General features: G+C 41.6%; 1 protein-coding gene across 1 annotated transcript in view; it reads right to left on the bottom strand.

Annotated features, from left to right (window-relative positions):
- The window catches only part of LOC100305273 (kinectin 1), a 45,094-nt gene extending 32,714 nt beyond the window's left edge, over positions 1 to 12,380 (bottom strand). The window contains 1 exon segment of the mRNA NM_001165178.1: positions 12,291 to 12,380. The gene's annotated coding sequence lies outside the window, so the exon portion shown is untranslated.
- Between the last annotated feature and the right edge of the window lie 2,015 nt (positions 12,381 to 14,395).

Below are 14,395 nucleotides of genomic sequence, written 5' to 3'. Positions count from 1 at the left end.
AAATAAAATGATATATATTATTTTTACCTTGATTTAACTAGGCAAGTCAGTTAAGAACAAATTCTTATTTTCAATGACGGCCTAGGAACTGTTCAGGGGCAGAACGACAGAGTTGTACCTTGTCAGCTCGGGGGTTTGAACTTGCAACCTTCCGGTTACTAGTCCAACTTTCTAACCACTAGGCTACCCTGCCACCCATTATAGTAGGCAAAATTATGGTGGATCGAACTGAGCATATAGTCTACTTTTTGAAGTAATTTGTTTGACAATAAAATGAAAACATAAAATCACCCATGATATGCAAAACTGAGCAGACTGCAAAAAACGGCAGTAAAACAGGATAAGTTGCTTACATGCACAGTATCCAGTCTTAGATTAGCATTTCCCAGGCCTCTTATCCGGGTTTCTCATAACCAGGATAAAGCATTTTCGGGATATGTGTCAACTCAAAAACAGAATACTTGAGTATCCCGAATAATAACGGGATATTGGTGTGCATGTAATGTGGTCAGTGTAGATGAAGGGGAGGAGACGGCTAAAGAAAGATTTAAGCCTTGCACAACTGAGCAAGAGGAAGGGTACATTAGTGTCTAGTTTGAGAAACAGACGCCTCACAAGTCCTCAACTGGCAGCTTCATTAAATAGTACCTGCAAAACACCAGTCTCGACGTCAACAGTGAAGAGGCGACTCCGGGATGCTGGCCTTCTAGGCAGAGTTGCAAAGAAAAAGCCATATCTCAGACTGGTCAATAAAAATAAAAGATTATGATTGGCTAGAGGACACTGGACTTTTCTTTCAAAAACAAGGACATTTCTAAGTGACCCCAAACTTTTGAACGGTAGTATACATGTGATATGAGTAATGTAAGATATGTAAGGATTATTTCAAATTGGCACTGTTTAAAGTAACTAGTGATCCATTTATTAAAGTAGCAAGGGATTAGGTCTCAAAGTAGGTTGCAGCCTCTCTGACTTTGATTTTTGTATTCAGACCCTTCACTCAGTACTTTGTTGAAGCATCCTTGGCAGTGACTACAGCCTCGAGTCTTCTTGGGCATGACGCTATAAGCTTGGCACACCTGTATTTGGGGAGTTTCTCTCATTCTTCTCTGCAGATCCTCTCAAGCTCTGTCAGGTTGGATGGGGAGCGTCGATGCACAGTTGTTTTCAGATCTCTCCAGAGATGCTCAAGTCCTGGCTCCGGCTGGGCCACTCAAGGACATTGAGACTCGTCCCGAAGCCACTCCTGCATTGTCGTGGCTGTGTGTTTAGGGTTTTTTCCCTGTTGGAAGGTGAACCTTCGTCCCCAGTCTGAGGCCCTGAGCATTCTGGAGCAGGTTTTCATCAAGGATATTTCTATACTTTCCTCTGTTCATGTTTCCCTTTATTGTGACTAGTCTCCCAGACACTGCTGCAGAAAAATATACCCACAGCATGATGTTGCCACCACAATGCTTCACCGTAGGAATGGTGCCAGGTTTCCTCCTCTTAGCATTCAGGCCAAAGAGTTCAATCTTGTTTATTATGGTCAGAGTCCTTTAGGTGCAATTTGACAAACTCTAAGCAGGCTTTCATGTGCATTTTACTGAGGAGTGGCTTCCGTCTGGCCACTCTAGCATAAAGGCCTGATTGGTGGTGGAGTGCTGCAGAAATGGTTGTCCTTCTGGAACGTTCTCCCATCTCCACAGAGGAACTCTGAAGCTCTGTCAGAGTGACCATCGGGTTCTTGGTCATCTCCCTGACCAAGGGCCTTTCCCCCCCCCCCGATTGCTCAGTTTGGCCAGCTCTAGGAAGTCGGGGTGGTTACAAACTTCTTCCATTTAAGAATGGAGGCCACTGTGTTCTTGGGGACCTTCAATGCTGCAGACAATTTTTGGTACCCTTCCCCAGATCTGTGCCTCCACACAATACTGTCTCGGTGCTCTACGGACAATTCCGTCAACCTCATTGCTTGGTTTTTGCTCTGAGATGCACTGCCAACTGTGAGACCTTATATAGACAGGTGTGTGTCTTTCCAAATTATGTCCAATCAATTGAATTTTCCACAGGTGTTTCTACAACTTGATTGGAGTCCATCTCAAGGATGATCAATGGGAACAGGATGAACCTGAGCTCAATTTCGAGTCTCACAGCAAAGGGTCTGAATCCTTATGTAAATAAGGTATCTGTTTATTTTTTAGTACATTTGCACAACTTTCTAAAAACCTGCTTTCACTTTGTCATTATGGGGTATTGTGTGTATTGGTGAGGATTTTTAATTTTATTTTTAATCCATTTTAGAATAAGGCTGCAACGTAAAAAAAATGGAAAAGGGGAAGGGGTCTGAATACTTTCCAAATGCAATGTATGTTTGCCATTCAAAAGGTCAATGGGCAAGATACAAGATTTAGGTGCCTTTAAAACAGGATATGGTAGTCTGTGGTAGAAAGGAGATGAGGAAGGAGACCAAGTATCAATGCAAACATAGTAGGCTCTATTAGTTTCAAGAAACCACAATAGTGGAAGACAATATAGTGGTAAAACTCACCACGAGGATCATTACATTGCCAAATAACATTAGTAGAAAAAAATGCCTGTCCAACAACCACCTGAACAGAGATTGTTTTACTTAGTCAGGCATCACTTTATTTGTACACTGAGTGGAAATTAAAACATTTCAGCCCTGGGGGATGGTCTAGTTTGAAGTGTACTATTGTTGTCAACAATACAAACAGTTGCGCCAACCGTGGCTGACAGGACAATACCCGCTTGCTCTGGATTCAGATTGGTGTCAGCAATAGCACAGGACTCAGCCCCCTCTGTCTAGCTAGCACATCTCCTATGCTGGGCCTCTTAGTTAGGCCCTAATTTGGATTAAGCAGATTACCCATGATAATACATTAAGAATAACATCCCGCTGCAGTGCTTCTCTGGGCCTGATGGGCTTGAGGTACAACAGTCAGTTTCACCTAGGCCTGTAAAACCTCTCCCATTATTTCACACCTGACACACACACACACCGACTCATGCACAAACAAACACACACATACTCCAGCAAGCAGCCAGATAGATATATATCCAACAACTGTCATCATGTAAGGCTAACTTATCATTCACTTGTTCCTCATTCTGAGAGATTGCTTCAGACCATTTCCAATGACAAAACTTCTCCAAGTAGAAATAAAATGTATTCAAGTGAGTTCTCGCAGAGCACAAATGCATATGGGGGCAATTCCACAGTAACAGATTTACTGTGGAGAATATTTCACTTAGAATGTGTGCCAAACAAAAAACATTGATTTCAAAGTTTAACAAACCATTCAACTCTATGCACAATGACTACCTGACAATTTACACAATACGAAAACAAACAACGTTTACAGTAACACAACATTTTATCTGCACAGTTCTTCTTGTAAATGTGTTTTTGTAAAATTCTGTGGAAATTGTTAAGTAGTCCTTGCGCAGAGTTCAATGGATTGTTAAACTTTGAAATCAATGGCTTTTGTTTGGTATAGATTTTAAAGTGAAAAATCTGAGTCTCCATTACCATGAAATTGCCCATGAGCTACATTTTGCGTGGTTGTTGTGGTTAAAGGTGAATTCATGCCAATATTTAAGAGTTCTATATATTAACGTCAACCCCCTGAAGGAGTGTGCCACCTCACCAATTCCCTAATTACCCTCTGGACACACCCCTTCTCCTGCCAACTCACCACACCTGAACTCACTCTGATAATCAGCATTCCTCTCCCTTCCTCACCTATATAAGCAGCTGTTTTTTTTTTAACTCATTGTTTGTGGTGGCTTAAGTCCTTTGTTGTGTGAACTGGGTGCTGAAGTAGGTGTTTTTTATTTTATTATTATTTTAACATGTATAACATTAACTTTGTAGGTTTATTGCCAATCAGAGTGACACTTTACTTAAGACTACTTCCTTTTCTTATATTCTGACTTCTATCAATCTTGACAATGGCCTTTTTTGATTAGCATGTTTTGTTATACTTTATTTCTCAGCTCTGGTACTGTCTTGTGTGTTAACTCTCAGCACCAAACCAGAGCACCCACCCTCAGTTATTTCAGTCTTGTCCTGCAAGAGCAGAAAACAAGACCTCTTAAGCAAAATAGAACACTAGGCAGTGTGGACAGGATTGCGGTGGGTGAGTTGCATCATACCTGCCTGATTGCTTTCTGCCCTGACTATGCCTCAGACTGGAGAGTGCAAACATTTCCCATTGCAGCAGGAGCCATATCCTTGCATGGAAATGAGCCTGAAGACAAAGCTCTCTTGGACCATTCCCCGGACCTCCTGTTTTGGCAGGGCCAGGCCTCAGGAACCCCCATGATAAATTGTCAACGTGGCGAACCAACCTTTCAGGGCACTACACCTGACCTGTAGCTTGTCATTTGTTAGTACCATCTATGTTTAGTAACTAGGCTTGGGCGGTATACCGGGGTATTTGGAAAAAGACACGGATTAGTTAATACCTTTTCATTAGACAAAGTCAACTATTTACTGAATATAAATGCAAACATTTCAAATATTACAATTCATGTAAGGAAATAAGTCAATTGATATAAATTCCTTATAACCTCATCTATGGATTTCACATGACTGGTTAAAAAGACACGCATCTGTTGGTCACAGATACCTTTAACTTGAGTGTAGGGGGCAGGATTTTTGTTTTTGGCTAAAACACGTACCCATTTGAAACTGCCTATTTCTCAGGCCCAGAAACTAGAAAATGCATATAATTGTCAGATTTAGGATAGAAAACTCTAAAGTGTCAAACTGTCACAATAGTCTGAGTATAACAGAACTGATATTGCAGGTGAAAACCTGAGGAAAATCAAACCAGGAAGTGCTGTTTCTCCTGAAAGCTTTGTTCCATTGGATGCCTTGCCTCCATTTTAAAGGGATATCAATCTGATTCCTTTTCCTATGGCTTCCTCAAGGTGTTAGTCTTTAGACACAGTTTCAGGCTTTTATTTTGAAAAATGAGTGAGAAAGATATTGCGTCAGTGGATAGCTGGGTGTTCGCAGAGTTACTTTGTAGCGCCACCTTTTGCTGCGATTACAGCTGTAAGTCGCTTGGGGTATGTCTATCAGTTTTGCACATCGAGAGACTGAAATTTTTTCCCATTCCTCCTTGCAAAACAGCTTGAGCTCAGTGAGGTTGGATGGAGAGCATTTGTGAACAGCAGTTCAGTTCTTTCCACAGATTCTCGATTGGATTCAGGTCTGGACTTTGACTTGGCCATTCTAACACCTGGATATGTTTATTTTTGAACCATTCCATTGTAGATTTTGCTTTATGTTTTGGATCATTGTCTTGTTGGAAGACAAATCTCCGTCCCAGTCTCAGGTCTTTTGCAGACTCCATCAGGTTTTCTTCCAGAATGGTCCTGTATTTGGCTCCATCCATCTTCCCATCAATTTTAACCATCTTCCCTGTCCCTGCTGAAGAAAAGCAGGCCCAAACCATGATGCTGCCACCACCATGTTGGGTGGTGGGGATGGTGTGTTCAGCTGTGTTGCTTTTACCCAAACATAACGTTTTGCATTGTTGCCAAAAAGTTCAATTTTGGTTTCATCTGGCCAGAGCACCTTCTTCCACATGTTTGGTGTGCCCCAGGTGGCTTGTGGCAAACTTTAAACGACACTTTATGGATATCTTTAAGAAATGGCTTTCTTCTTGCCACTCTTCCATAAAGGCCAGATTTGTGCAATATACGACTGATTGTTGTCCTATGGACAGAGTCTCCCACCTCAGCTGTAGATCTCTGCAGTTCATCCAGAGTGATCATGGGCCTCTTGGCTGCATCTCTGATCAGTCTTCTCCTTGTATGAGCTGAAAGTTTAGAGGGACGGCCAGGTCTTGGTAGATTTGCAGTGGTCTGATACTCCTTCCATTTCAATATTATCGCTTGCACAGTGCTCCTTGGGATGTTTAAAGCTTGGGAAATCTTTTTGTATCCAAATCCGGCTTTAAACTTCTTCACAACAGTATCTCGGACCTGCCTGGTGTGTTCCTTGTTCTTCATGATGCTCTCTGCGCTTTTAACGGACCTCTGAGACGATCACATTGCAGGTGCATTTATACGGAGACTTGATTACACACAGGTGGATTGTATTTATCATCATTAGTCATTTAGGTCAACATTGGATCATTCAGAGATCCTCACTGAACTTCTGGAGAGAGTTTGCTGCACTGGAAGTAAAGGGGCTGAATAATTTTGCACGCCCAATTTTTCAGTTTTTAATTTGTTAAAAAAGTTTGAAATATCCAATAAATGTCGTTCCACTTCATGATTGTGTCCCACTTGTTGTTGATTCTTCACAAAAAAATAGTTTTATATCTTTATGTTTGAAGCCTGAAATGTGGCAAAAGGTCGCAAAGTTCAAGGGGGACGAATACTTTCGCAAGGCACTGTATTTTAAAAACAACCTGAGGATTGACTATAAAAACGTTTGACATGTTTCTGTGGACATTACGGATACTATTTGGAATTTGTCTGCGATGTCGTGACCGCTCGAGCCTGTGGATTTCTGAACATAATGCGCCAAACAAATGGAGGTATTTTGGATATAAAAATAATCTTTATGGAACAAAAGGAATTTATTGTGTAACTGGGAGTCTCGTGAGTGCAAACATCCGAAGATCAAAGGTAAGCGATTTAATCTATTGCATTTCTGACTTTCGTGACCAATCGACTTGGCTGCTAGTGTTTAATATTTTGTCTACTGAGAGAGATGTTCTTACTTAAACGCTTGTTATGCTTTCGGCAAAACTTTGTATTGAAATCTGACACGCCAGGTGGACTAACAACGAGCTACGTTGTGTTTTGCTATATTGCACTTGTGATTTCATGAAAATGAAGTATTTTTAGTAATTTAATTTGAATTCAGCGGGTGTTGATAAATGATCCCGCTAAAGGGATGGGTGCGTCAAGAAGTTAATAAAAAAGTGCCGTGGATCAGAAAGTCAGTATCTGGTGTGACCATTTGCCTGATGGAGTGCCACACATCTCCTTTGAATATTTGATTAGGCTGTTGATTGTAGTCTGAAATGTTGCTGGTTATTGGTGGGAACTGGCACATGTTGATCCAGAGCATCCCAAATATGGGTGACATGTATGGTGAGTATGCAGGAACTGGGAATTTTTCAGCTTGCAGGAATTGTGTACAGATCCTTGCATTATCATGCTGAAACATAAGGTGATGACGGCGGATAAACTGCTCGCCCACACAACACGTGGTCTGAGGTTGAGGGCTGTGGGACAGCTTATGGTAGAGAAATGAACATTCAATTCTGGCAACAGCTCTGGTGGGCATTTCTGCAGTCAGTATGCTGATTGCATGCTTCCTCTGAGACACCTGTGGCGTTGTGACAACTGACCTTTTATTGTCCCCAGCACAAGGTGCCCTGTGTAATGATCATGCTGTTTCATCAGCTTCTTGATATGTAACACCTGTCAAGTGGATGGATTATCTTAGCAAAGGAGAGATGCTCATTAACAGGGATGTAAACATGTGCACACAATTTGAGAAACTTTGCATATGGAACATTTCCTTGATCTTATTTCAGCTCATAAAACATGGGACTAACAGTTGACATGTTGCGTCTTAAATATTTGTACGGCGTATGAAGTTTTTCAATACATGTTTTGTAGCTACTTTTAGTTAATACCTGCAGTCAACTTGTGAAATACATTAGGAGATTGTATTCTTTATTTCACCGTCACATTTGACATTATGAAGTTGACCAGTCACATTTGCAAATAGCACAACGGGAGACGGTGAGTCCATAGCGTTCTATATCTGCGAGTCTCTGTGCGGTGCACGTGAATTTCCTACAAGTGTAACTTCATGTTTTCCATCATCGTATGCCTTTCTGCCAGAAGTCGGGAGCTCTGGATGAGTTTGTACAGCTATCACCCCCCCCCCCCTTCTTCCTATTAGCGTTTTTCTCCTCCCCTCTGCTCCGTGTACACATGCAGCTCTTCCTTCAGAAAAGTATGCAACAAAATTGTGCAAATGAACAATCTTTCACCTGCAAAATGTCCACACCTCACCGACAATGACATTTGATGACTTCTGTAACAGTAAAAGCCTTGGTTTCATACATGTTAACATCAAATACTCCTCCCTAAGTTTTTTTTATTCACAGCTTTAGCACACCACCAACCCTGATGTCCTAGCCATGTCTGAATCCTGGCTTATGAAGGCCACAAAATTCTGAAATGTCCACCCCCAACTACAACATTTTCAATCAAGCTAGAACTGCCAAAGCGGGTGGAGTTGCAATCTACTGCAGAGATGGCCTGCAGTGTACTGTCAAACTAACCAGGTCTGTGCCCAAACAGTTCCGGGCTTCTATTATTTTTTTTTTAAATCCACCTTTCCAGAAATGTAGAACGTTATCTCAGCTCACTGTTCACCATAGTAACGCACACGCTTCAGCAGGTATATTTCACTGGTCACCCCCAAAGCCTATTCCTCCTTTGCCTGCCTTTCCTTCCAGTTCTCTGCTGCCAATGACTGGAATGAATTACAAAAATCGCTGGAGACTTCACTAACTTTAAGAATCAGCTGTCAGAGCAGCTTACCCAACTACCTCATCCATGTTCTTTTGCACCACAGTATCCACTTGCACATCTCCAGTGTTAATGCTAAATTGTCATTTTTTTCGCCACTATGGCCTATTTATTGCCTTACCTCCCTAATCTTACATTTGCACACACTGTACATAGATTTTTCTATTGTTTGACTGTACGTTTGTTTATCTCATGTGTAACTGTCTTTGTCACACTGCTTTGCTTTATCTTGGCCAGGTCGCAGTTGTAAATGAGAACTTGTTCTCAACTAGCCTACCTGTTTAAAGAAAGGTATTTAGGACTAAAAGCATTGTATTTGGGACATTCACTAAGTCTTGTAATAAATAACGTAGTGACAAACTGCTTTGTGTATCCCTGGATTGTAAACTGTCCTGGTCATAACATGTTGATTCAACAATAGCTAAGATGGGGAAGTCTGTCCATATTAAAGCACTGCTCTGCCTTTCTAAAAACACAGGTCCTACAGGCTCTAGTTTTGTTCCACCTGGAATACTGTTCAATCAGGTGGTCAGGTGCCACAGAGGGACCTCAAATTACAATTGGCTCAGAACAGGGCAGCATGGCTGGCTTTTAAATGTACACAGAGCTAACATTAACATGCATGTGAATCTCTCATGGCTCAAAGTGGAGGAGAGTGACTTAATCATTACTTGTTTTTGTAAGAAGTGTTGAAATGCTGAATGCACCGGGGTGTCCTTTAATCCACTAGCACACAGCTCAGACACCCATCCATACCCCACAAGACATCCCACCAAAGGTCTCTTCACAATTCCCAAATTAAGAATAGCCTATGGGAGGCGCACAGTACTACATGGAACTCTAGTCTAAATCAGGCAACTGATGAAGTAGTAGAATCGAATTTAAAAATGCAACTTATGGCACAGCAGGGACTGAAGGGACAAGGCTATATAAGACATGTATACATGGATTTTGTATTCTAGATGTGCGGTGGCCTGAGGTATTACACTGTTGGGTAAGGTGTTATGAAGTGTCACGTATTTAAACTAACGATCTTATGTTGCTGGACCCCAGGAAGAGTCGCTGATGCCTTGACAGCTAATGGGGATCATCAAAATACAGTATTGGTCCTCTAGGGCCTATATTCTCGAACAAGCATAATTTACAACTTCAATAAACCCAACAGATACTGTTTACATGCACAGTAATCATTTGATATTAAAACTGATGGCAGTAGGTAGATTATGCAATAGTCACTTTACTATGCTTATCTTAAATCTGTGAGATTGAAACTGAAGTAAGCATACACCAATTATAACCTGGTTTTCTGAGTAATCTTTCTAATTAGAACATGTAAAAACCTTATCGGCAGTGTATTTGATATGCACCAGCCGGGCAGGCCTCTCTTTAGTGTGTCTGGAACAGCGGAACGCATGAGTCTTAGAGGTTTTCAAACTTTAGACTCAAATGTTTTGCAAAAATATAATGTTCGCTGAGGTAGAACGTTCATTTTGATTGCTGGTTTTCTGCATAATTCAGATGTCCACGTAAACAGGATTGGGGAAATTGTTCTTGCAAAGCATGTAAACATTTTAATCTAACTTATATTCATCCGACTTTCCACAATAACCACATTGGTGATCATGTAACCGCACGAGAGACGGTGACATTGATTAGAACCAGCCTTTACATCCCTCAGTATCCAGGTTAAGCCATGAGGTTTACTCTAGCGTGGGTGAGTTCAGTATCCCACAATACTCCTTTCTGGAGCCAGAGGCTGATAAGGTATCTCAGCAGCCAGCCCTGTGGGTGCACACAAATAGAACTACCCCCTCAAGCCATATCTGGAATAAGACTCACTAGAGGTTTCCATGCACACTGTCCTAACTGACCAATCACTACTGATGTAAGGAAAATGACCTGTGAGTAGGCTAACCAGTGACAATTTCTCTACCCAATGACTTTTAAAAAGGAGCAGGTCAAATACTTGCACTGGCTTCTTCCAAAGTGCAGGGGAGTGGTGAAGGCAGTTGGTCCTAAATGCCTCAATCTGTAAATCGTTTAAATTATCTATTCTCTTTAATGGTCTCCGTTTATGAAAAATTTAGATGAGATACTGGGGGAGTGGGGAGGGGAGAATTTTGTGCATCTCCCCCATATTTACATAGTCAGAATGCAGGAAGAGAACAAGGCCTCACTCAAAGGTGAAATGGGGTGATGACGTGGTTCTATGAATGTGCTGTATACAATACAAACAGCATCTTGGTCAGTGATGCAGGCAGGACTGGTGGAAATATGGAAGTATATAGTCTACAGTATAAATTCTTAATGGCTGCAACATAAGGTGAGCATTTCCCAAATGTTATGCACTACATTTTGTAGATGGCCCCTGTCATAAGTCACTGTCTGTAAAATTACACCGCACTTGGGGGATTTAGCTAACACAGTAAAAATGTTATGACATGCAGAGAGCATTTTCAAAATTCCTGTAGTTAAACACATACCTCAAGGATCACTCATTCTTCAATCGCAACAGCTAACGTTACTACAGATGGTAGGACAGAAATGTACCTTTACGTGAGGCGCCGAACAATCACTATTAGAGAACATATGATAAGCCTAACAATTCAAAAGACATCCTGCTGTCCATTGAAACGTTGCATAGCTTGTAATGATGTAAACCGCTAGCTAATGAAACTATTCTACAGATAAAGTAGTAATTTCTTTACACCTAAAAATTGCCTACAAGGGATGTTTGTAGCATGTTTTAAGTACAGTCTAGTAGCATGCGTTCTAAGCACAACTCTGGTATTGCCTAGTCTTGGGCTGATCAGTTCCGTTTCAAGACGATAATGTTCAGTCTTTGCTAACATGTCATGGCCTTGCACGTAATTTAGCTAAGTAAGCTAGCGTGCAGCACTGTGGTTAGATATTGCTCTATTAGCTAACGTTAATCACTACTAGTGACACTAGACTAGCTAATCATAATGCGAATGTATTATATAACTAACGTTAACTTGGCTAGCAAAGTACACCTGAGTTGGACACGACAGCGAAATTATCCTGGTTAAGATGTACTGACGCGATGGCTACGAACCTGCTAGCTACAAAGCCGTGCTAATGTCATTATTTGACAAGGGGCGCACATGTTGGTGGCTAGTTGGCTAACGACTCCGGGTTTCCAGTGACGCCTACCTCATATTAGCTATAGGCACAAAAGGGGTAGGCCAATTTTTTTTTTTTTTTGGGGGGGGGGGGGGGGGGGGGGGGGGGTCTGGGCGTTTATCTAGTTAACTAGCTTTTCTTCAACAACCCAGCTAATTTGCCAGCTACGAATCGTGACATTTGCGGAAAGGCTCGTCACTCACTGACAAGATGTCTCGAGATGCACGGACACAGCTAACGCTATTCTATATTTTAAATAGGTGAAATGCTCTAGTCTAAACTACACATACTTTATTTTACAAATAACGTTTAAAGACAAATCACAGCTAATGTTGACTTTATTCTGAAACCCAATCCGGTGTACAGCACCTGAGAAGCCAATCCTAACAAAAGGCCTCGCCTATAAAGTGACCTAGCGCCCCCTCTATTCTGAAATCTCTGACCCACTCTCGCGTCCCTATTTTCAGGCAGTGCCAGGCCCAGATAACGGTTTCAGCTACGAAAATCCTTGAATGACTAGATCGGTTTAAAAATAACAAATGTTGTAGGAGGAAATGCAATGCACATACCTGTATCTTAGTGCCAAAGTTCCCTAAATGTTGAAATGAAATGGCGAGTTCCCCGGAGCAGCTCCAACCCAAGCCCGTATCTTGTGTTTCGGTTTCGCGGGGGCGGGTCGGTCTGTCTCAGCACATAGCGTATGATTCAATGAAGGGATGGGACTGGATAAGAGGATGTGGAGAAGGCATGGCCTCTTGCTCTATGCACCCGATTAGACTACAACCACCCCGGGTGCACCAGGGTAGCCTGGAAACCCGACATTGAATTTAATTAATTCTATGTCGGGCATAAATTAGTGATTATGAAAGTTTCCTCAAGACCTCAAGCAAAAGTGTTAAATTATATTTTAAATTACTTTGCCGGTTGGTCTATTTGCGGGTAGGAATGTGGGACAATATCCACCAGAAAGCATAATTACAAACTTTTCAAAGCACTGGTAGTGCATTCGGATTTCTATCACCAGAAGAATGCCAAGAACCATGTAAACACATGCACGAGCTCGGCAAGTATTAATCTTGTGATGCTTGAGGTGATAGAAATCTGAATGCACTACCACCAGCGCTTTGAATAGTTGTAATTATTCTTACACATTCCTACTTGCAAAATCCACATGGACAACCGGTAAAGTAAGTTAAAATACAATTTTATTCAACATGCTGGCTTGTAGTGGTCATGAGAGGAAACCTTCCTGACCCAAATGCTCATTAATGCCCGACGTAGAATTAAATACTATGTCGGGTTTCCATGCTAGATCTAGGGGTTTTAAACCTACATGTCTGTTTACATTTGGGCCCCTGTCCCTTGTCCAACTTAATGTCACATTAATAATGAACTCTCTATTAAATATTACAGAAACATTGAAAATATTACACCTAACAACTTGTAATTTAATATCATATAGGATATTTTTATTTAACCTTTTTTGTAGCGAACAGCATAATTTAAATCCACAAGCTTCCTCAATTCCTCTCACCTCCTTCATTGACCCATCCCAACCTGACATCCTCTGTCTCCATGGACACGTTCTTCTGTTTCATAGTGTCTTTTCGGGCCCTTTAGATAGATTCGCAGGCTGTCAAGGTCCAGTATGGAGTCCCTGGATGTTTACAGGAGCCGGGTGGCCAGGTGATACAGAGGATGAAGACGACAGGTTAGACCCAATTGTAATGCCCATGTCCAATTTGGTTTGACATTCAATATCCCCTAAGCCTAAGGGCCTAGTTGGGGACCTCAGTAAATTACACAATGTATATTTAAATGTCAATAGCACCAAATGACTTAGACCAACTATAAATTACAGAAATTAATATACGATGTTGAAAGCATTTAATGAGACTACTAAAAGGTGTGCAACATGAAAATATTGTCTAATTTACATTGTGCAATTTATTGACCGTCCTTAACTAGCCCCACAGATTGGATAGACAACTTTTCTACTGTTGCACACAGCTGGCTGAAACTAATTGGCGAAAGAAGTTGGCTAGCTAGTCTAGGAAACTTCCAGACAAGATCTGATTAGGCTGCTTCACGTTTTCTAGAAGGGTGAGTGACTAACTGTGTAGTATTTGGCAGAGTTAAAGTACAAACGCTTTCCACATTCGAACACACACACACGAGACACCCACGTCAAAGCCTGCCTCCAAACCCAAATCTTGATCTCAGTCGCATTTCCTAATGAGGAGAATTGCAACCGAGGGTAAATCAGGAAGTTCAGCTCCCCTTTAAGAATGTTCAATCATATTTCCTTACCCTAGGAAATATGAGCTTCCATGGCTCAGCACTCTCTGTACCCGTGTTGCCTGTGCAGGTGTGCTGAACCTCCATGTGCTCGTTTTCCACATTGGGGTACAATGTCTCCAGCTCACATACTGTAGCTCCAGGAAGTGTGTGGCAAACAGAGTGAACACCTGAGACCACCAGGGAAACAGAGCGGAGTACACATTTAACTTATGATAGTTTGATCTGAGCAGTGCAAGTAACAGGAAGTCAAAGAAAATTAAGGCTTCTATGATTCATACACAACAATCCAATTAATCATCTATTGTTTCAGACAGAGGCACTGTGCTGGTTGGACAGTGTACCTACCCTGAGGCTAACGAGGAACTTGCAGATA

The sequence above is a fragment of the Oncorhynchus mykiss genome, chromosome 19, assembly GCF_057628025.1.
Source record: "Oncorhynchus mykiss isolate SJ-2025 chromosome 19, ASM5762802v1, whole genome shotgun sequence".
Classification (NCBI taxonomy): Eukaryota; Metazoa; Chordata; class Actinopteri; order Salmoniformes; family Salmonidae; genus Oncorhynchus; species Oncorhynchus mykiss.
The sequence above is the reverse complement of the archived record's forward strand: the minus strand, read 5'-3'. Positions and strand labels throughout refer to the sequence as shown.